Source organism: Oncorhynchus masou, chromosome 16 (assembly GCF_036934945.1).
Source record: "Oncorhynchus masou masou isolate Uvic2021 chromosome 16, UVic_Omas_1.1, whole genome shotgun sequence".
Lineage (NCBI taxonomy): Eukaryota > Metazoa > Chordata > Actinopteri > Salmoniformes > Salmonidae > Oncorhynchus > Oncorhynchus masou.
The window spans coordinates 34,442,528-34,450,549 of record NC_088227.1 but is presented as its reverse complement, the minus strand read 5'-3'; positions in this window follow the sequence as shown (position 1 = coordinate 34,450,549).

Here is an 8,022-nt window from a genome sequence, read left to right as displayed (position 1 = left end):
ATCTGCCGTTTCCAGCTACAATAGTAATTTACAACATTAACAATGTCTACACTGTATTTCTGATCGATTTTATGTTATTTTAATGGAGAAAAAAAAAGATTTTCTTTCAAAAACAAGGACATTTCTAAGTGACCCCAAACGTTTGAACGTTAGTGTACATATTTAGTGTTAGAGAAAATGTGCAAGTTCTCGCTTGATCAAACCGTCTACACCCATCAACGTGAATGTCTCACAAAGCTCTAGCTTGGCTTCCTGAACTCGTTAGGAACTCACCTTTGACCTCATATCATTAAAAAGAAAGTGTTTTTTGTTTTAAATCTATTCATTATTTTAGATTACTGGCTATAAATCAATCTAAGAATGTGCTACAGTGACAAAACTCTCTGCTGCTGCATTACAATGTAAGGATTTCATGCATATGTGTTGTTAATGGCTGTTATGTAGGCTTCTGCCAGGAATTTATGGACAGTCGGAATAGCAAATTAAATGGTAGGAGGGACATCCCAGGTTCAAGTGGTGTCAGATGTCACATATGCAGAAGAGACATACTCCTGTGTCCGTGTGTCACGTTAGTCATAACGAGGAGACCAAGGCGCAGCGTGATATGAATACATTCCTCTTTAATGAAAGAGAACACTGAACAAATTATACAAAACAACAAAATGAACGTGAAGCTTTATATAACGAGTGCTGACATGCAACTAACCATAGACAATAGCCCACGAAACCAAAATGTAAAATGGCAACCTAAATAGGATCCCCAATCAGAGACAAAGATAAACAGCTGTCTCTGATTGAGAACCAATTCAGGCCACCATAGACCTACATTTACCTAGACAATACCAAAACCCCATAGATAAAAAGAAAAATCCTAGACAAGACAAAAACACACATACCACCCTCGTCACACCCTGACCTAACCAAAATAATAAAGAAATCAAAGATAACTAAGGTCAGGGTGTGACAGTACCCCCCCCAAAGGTGCGGACTCCCGGCCGCAAACCTAAATGGGAGGGTCTGGGTGGGCATCTAACCTCGTTGGTGGCCCTGGACGCAACCCCCCTTCTTTACTCTGAGTCCGCTCTTGTAGCACAGACCCGTGGATCATCGTCGGAGGCTCTGGACTGCGGATCCTCGCTGTAGGCCCCGGGCTGGGGACCCTCACTGCATGGATCATCGCCGGATGTTCTGGACTTGGGACCGTCGCTGGAGACCCCGGGCTGGGGACTGTCACTGGAGGCCCCGGGCTCGGGACCGTCGCCGGAGGTTCCGGGCTGGGTACTGTCGCCAGACGCTCTGGACTGCCAAGGCGCACTGTAGACCTGGTGCGTGGTGTTGGCACTGGTGGTATTGGACTGGTGACACACACCTCAGGGCGAGTGCGGGGAGGAGGCACAGGATACACTGGACAGTGGAGACGCATTGGAGATCCAGAACATAAAGCTGGCTCAATACGTCCTGGCTGGATGCCCACTCTAGCCCGTCAAATGCGAGGAGCTGGAATAGAGCACACCGGGCTAGAATAGCACACTGGAGACACCAGTTACACACTCCCACGGTAAGCACGAGGAGTTGGCTCAGGTCTCCTACCTCACTCATCCAATCTCCTCGTGTGACTCCCCCAAAAAAAGTATTGGTGATGCCTCTCGGACTTCCGTGCTAGCCGTGTACCCTCATATCGTCGCTGTTCCTCTATTCTCCGGTATTTCTCCTCCTTAGAACAGCGATACTCCCCAGGCTGCGTCCAGGGTCCTGCTCCATCTACTATTTCCTCCCATGTCCAGGATCCTTTTCTGTCCAAAATCTCTTCCCAAGTCCATAACGTCTGCTCCTCCTTTTCACACTGCTTGGTCCTGTTATGGTGGGTTATTCTGTCACATTTGTTATAACGAGAAGACCAAGGCGCAGCGTGATATGAATACATTCCTATTTAATGAAAGAGAACACTGAACAAATTATACAAACCGACCGTGACGCTATCTATAACGAGTGCTGACATGCAACTAACCATAGACAATAACCCACAAAACCAAAATGGAAAATGGCAACCTAAATAGCATCCCCAATCAGAGACAACAATAAACAGCTGCCTCTGATTGGGAACCAATTCAGGCCACCATAGACCTACATTTACTTAGACAATACCAAAACCCCATAGATGTACAAAACTCCCTAGACAAGTGAAACACATACCACCCTCTTCACACCCAGACCTAACAAAAATAATAAAGAAAACAAAGAAAGCTGAGGTCAGGGCGTGACACAGTGAGAATCCGGGCTAGCGCTCAATGCAAGACATTTCACTCTACCGTGTCTACATATCTATTGTACTATGAATTGTTCAGCGTCATAATAAATCAATCTGGGTTGTGTTGCCTGTGATAAGAACCAGTCCCTTTGCATTACATTTTCAATTCCAGTTAGGCTTTTCTAACTTGCTTTCATTAAAAATAACTTTAAGTTAAGCCACAATACAGCATCAAACAATTATCATTCGACAGTGACCAAAATGTAAGATTAGAAACCATAGAATTTGTGTTGCACATCAAACCCCTTTCCCAAAGCTGTGTATAATGCAACAGAGAGAGAGGGATTTCTAAATCGTGTACTGAGCCCTGAGGCAAAAAGAAAATCTCTGTCTTTAAATTAGACAATTTGAGTGTAAAGGCAGGTGTTTGTTTACAGTTGACAGCGCATGCTGTGGGAAGTAAACCCCCCAAGCAGAACATAAATATTTTATATATTTACAAAAACAAATATATGGGGGATTGGAAATGATGCAGAAAATTACATTGATGGAAGCCAGAATCTATGTGTAATATTAAAGCTCCCCGCCTATTTATGTTTTTAATTACAAAAAAATAACTTGTGATTTCATCTTAGAAAGGTGCTCTTCTCCTCCAACAGTAGAGCTACAGACTATAATAATAAAGGCATGTGGTTACACAACACTTGTGGAGATTATTTAAGAACCAACACCATTTGCTATGCTGTAAATCTCTCAGAAGTACAGTAGCTATCTTCGTGTAAGTGTTCTGTTGTTTTTTGATTTTGGCATTCATTAATGTCAGTCAACACCACACGTTCGCATAGACATACATAATACATGCACAAAAACATAAAGCATAGACATGCATGTAATAGCATATATGTATTGTAAATGCTAAGTAATTGTACCTCATTTGGATCTAGATGACAGATGCAGGCAGTCACAGGTCATGACATCAACTGATCCCAATACTCTGACTGATTCTCCTTAGCTGCCTGACTTCAACGCTGATCAACATTTTAATCTGAGGGACACATTTGCATTATTATTACCAGGAAAATATGAATGAGATGTTAAAGTAAACATCCGTTTGAATAAAAATTGTAATCCCTGTTACAGTATACAAATGCATTTAACAATATTACTCCATGGGACATGGATTCAAATGCATGAAGCATTCTGTCAAAGGAAACACGTTTCTTGATTGCTTATATTTTCTCTGGATGAGAGAAAACATGCTGCTGTCTTATCTTAAATTACTTAGGGATTGGTGTCCCTTCCATGGGATGGTTGAGCTAACGTAGGCTAATGCAGTTAGCATGAGGTTGTAAGTAACAAGAACATTTCCCAGGACATAGACATATCTGCTATTGGTAGAAAGCTTAAATCTAGCTGCACTGCTCAATTTACAGTAGCTATTACAGTGAAATAATACCATGCTATTGTTTGAGGAGAGTGCACAATTTTGAACATGAAAATTTATTAATAAACAAATTAAGCACATTTGGGCAGTCTTGATACAAAATTTTGAAATGAAATACAGTGGTTCATTGGATCAGTCTAAAACGTTGCACATACACTGATGCCATCTAGTGTCCAAAATCTAAATTCCACCTGGTCTGGAATAAAACATTACGGCCTTTCTCTTGCATTTCAAAGATGATGGTACAAAATAAATATAGAAGAACAGTTGTTTTTTTCTTTGTATTATCTTTTACCAGATCTATTGTGTTAAATTCTGCTACATTCCTTTCACATTTCCATAAACTTCATAGTGTTTCCTTTCAAATGGTATCAAGAATATGCATATTCTTGCTTCAGGGCCTGAGCTACAGGCAGTTAGATTTGGGTATTTCATTTAAGGCGAAAATTGAAAAAAGGGGCTGATTCTTAAGAGGTGTTGGGATGTTTTACAGACTTCTTAACTGACTTCTGAATGTACATTATGAAATATGCTACTTGGTGTAATTGCTTCACTCCCCAGCTGTCTCTATATGCAGTTATACGAATGTATGAACATCCATGCCAACCACTGTGAGCATTATGTTAGCAAGAACATCAGCAATACAAATACTGTAAGTAATATACAGTATATGTCTGGGTATTTAAACAGTTTCTAAACAAAACCAGTGTCTTTCTTCAAAGATTACATGCACACAGTTTCTGGTATCGATGAATGTGAACAATGATAGCCATTTTTGCAATTCAAAACAGAACACCCACATATGCCCAAAGAAACTGTAGGCTTCTCGTCTAAGACTACGACATTGCCAAGATGGCGGCCATGATTCTAGGTTAGTGAGACATAATCTAGCTGCATTATTTGATTTACCTTTTAGGAAAATGTATTCCATCTCCAGGACTTCAAAGGGCTTGGAGTGTGGAGTCCAGGGGGTTGTGAAATTGCATTGACTCACTATACCCAAAACGTCCGCATCTCAGAGGATTTTTGATATCCTCTCGACAGGTTGAAGTGATGCCATTTCTGACAACCACATCAACCTCAAAACACATCCAGGAACACACACTCCACGTCATTTATTTCAAGTAGGAAGAGGCAAATTGTCAGGTAGCACACCAAAAGTGAAAGTGATCGAAAAGGATGAGAAGGTGTTTGCCTCTTTCTCCATTTTCTCTCAGTCAATGAAATCTCTGTCGGAGAAAAGTATGTAAAATCAAGGCAACACTTGGAAAAGGCCTAAACAACTTCGATCTTAGTAAGAAGCAGATAACACCTTGCTTTCATCAAGAGGTTTTGTATCAAATTACAAGAGAGGAAGAAGCATCAGAACAACATAACTAATTTTGTTTTACTACCACAGTTATTTTGTGTCTGCCCAGAAGAAATTAATATGACAAAACATGCATGCCACATGTCATATCCTAGCAGCAAAGTCAGTTGAGAGAAGGGACATAATTATTGAACTGATCTTCCCAGTAAAAAATAAAATAAGAATCAAATCATGAAAAATAAATATGCACTCTCTTCTCTTTTATCAAATCAAATCAAATTTTATTTGTCACATACACATGGTTAGCAGATGTTAATGCAAGTGTAGCGAAAAGCTTGTGCTTCTAGTTCCAACAATGCAGTAATAACCAACAAGTAATCTAACTAACAATTCCAAAACTACTGTCTTATACACACAAGTGTAAGGGGATAACGAATATGTATATAAAGATATATGAATGAGTGATGGTACAGAGCAGCATAGGCAAGATACAGTAGATGGTATCGAGTACAGTATATACATATGAGATGAGTATGTAAACAAAGTGGCATAGTTAAAGTGGCTAGTGATACATGTATTACATAAAGATGCAGTAGATGATATAGAGTACAGTATATATGAGATGAACAATGTAGGGTATGTCAACATTATATTAGGTAGCATTGTTTATAGTGGCTAGTGATATATTTTACATAATTTCCCATCAATTCCCATTATTAAAGTGGCTGGAGTTGAGTCAGTGTGTTGGCAGCAGTCACACAATGTTAGTGGTGGCTGTTTAACAGTCTGATGGCCTTGAGATAGAAGCTGTTTTTCAGTCTCTCGGTCCCAGCTTTGATGCACCTGTACTGACCTCGCCTTCTGGATGATAGCGGGGTGAACAGGTAGTGGCTCGGGTGGTTGTTGTCCTTGATGATCTTTATGGCCTTCCTGTAACATCGGGTGGTGTAGGTGTCCTGGAGGGCAGGTAGTTTGCCCCCGGTGATGCATTGTGCAGACCTCACTACCCTCTGGAGAGCCTTACGGTTGTGGGCGTAACAGTTGCCGTACCAGGCGGTGATACAGCCCGCCAGGATGCTCTCGATTGTGCATCTGTAGAAGTTTGTGAGTGCTTTTGGTGACAAGCCAAATTTCTTCAGCCTCCTGAGGTTGAAGAGGCGCTGCTGCGCCTTCTTCACGATGCTGTCTGTGTGGGTGGACCAATTCAGTTTGTCTGTGATGTGTATGCCGAGGAACTTAAAGCTTACTACCCTCTCCACTACTTTTCCATCGATGTCGATAGGGGGATGTTCCCTCGGTTGTTTCCTGAACTCCACAATCATCTCCTTAGTTTTGTTGACATTGAGTGTGAGGTTATTTTCCTGACACCACACTCCGAGGGCCCTCACCTCCTCCCTGTAGGCCGTCTCGTCGTTGTTGGTAATCAAGCCTACCACTGTTGTGTTGTCCGCAAACTTGATGATTGAGTTGGAGGCGTGTGTGGCCACGCAGTCGTGGGTGAACAGGGAGTACAGGAGAGGGCTCAGAACGCACCCTTGTGGGGCCCCAGTGTTGAGGATCAGCGGTGTGGAGATGTTGTTGCCTACCCTCACCACCTGGGGGCGGTACTATGGTGTTAAATGCCGAGCTGTCGTCGATGAACAGCATTCTCACATAGGTATTCCTCTTGTCCAGATGGGTTTGGGCAATGTGCAGTGTGGTTGAGATTGCATCGCCTGTGGATCTATTTGGGCGGTAAGCAAATTGGAGTGGGTCTAGGGTGTCAGGTAGGGTGGAGGTAATATGGTCCTTGACTAGTCTTTCAAAGTACTTCATGATGACGGAAGTGAGTGCTACGGGGCGGTAGTCGTTTAGCTCAGTTACCTTAGCTTTCTTGGGAACAGGAACAATGGTGGCCCTCTTGAAGCATGTGGGAACAGCAGACTGGGATAGGGATTGATTGAATATGTCCGTAAACACACCAGCCAGCTGGTCTGCCAATGCTCTGAGGGCGCGGCTGGGGATGCCGTCTGGGCCTGCAGCCTTGCGAGGGTTAAGACGTTTAAATGTTTTACTCACCTCGGCTGCAGTGAAGGAGAGTCCACATGTTTTTGTTGCAGGCCGTGTCAGTGGCACTGTATTGTCCTCAAAGCGGGCAAAAAAGTTATTTAGTCTGCCTGGGAGCAAGACATCCTGGTCCGTGACAGGGCTGGTTTTCAATCCGTGATTGACTGTAGACCCTGCCACATACCTCTTGTGTCTGAGCCGTTGAATTGAGATTCTACTTTGTCTCAATACTGACGCTTAGCTTGTTTGATTGCCTTGCGGAGGGAATAGCTGCACTGTTTGTATTGGTCATGTTTCCGGTCACCTTGCCCTGATTAAAAGCAATGGTTTGCGCTTTCAGTTTCACGCGAATGCTGCCATCAATCCACGGTTTCTGGTTTGGGAATGTTTTAATCGTTGCTATGGGAACAACATCTTCAACGCACGTTCTAATGAACTCGCACACCGAATCAGCGTATTCCTCAATGTTGATGTCTGACGCAATACGAAACATATTAATACATTCACACATCTGAAGTATTTACATCACGGTAGTATTAAAACTCCCAAACACACCCTGCATCGACCACAGGCAGATAACTACAAATAAAATACATCCATAGTGCATACTTCCATGTATACTACCTAACTGAGAGAATGGACTGGGCTATAGCCAGAAAGGAATGCTAGATGTGATGCTGAATGACCAAGACAGCCAAATCCCAATCAACCCCTCACTAAGACCAAGAGCAGCAACCACACGTGTGCATTCTCAGTTCATGTTACCCCTTTAGGCTGCCCTCAGATTCCTCACACCCTGGTCAATTCTGTTGGCGTAGGGTTTTTATTATGCTGAGTAAGCATGTTAGGGCCATTCTCAGGATGTTACATGGAAGTATAGAATTCTCATGACTGTAATCCCCTAAAATAGGCCTGGATGGCTACCCAATCAACGTTTTCTAGGAAGAATTTCCTTTTTGCAATCTTTTCGCTGTG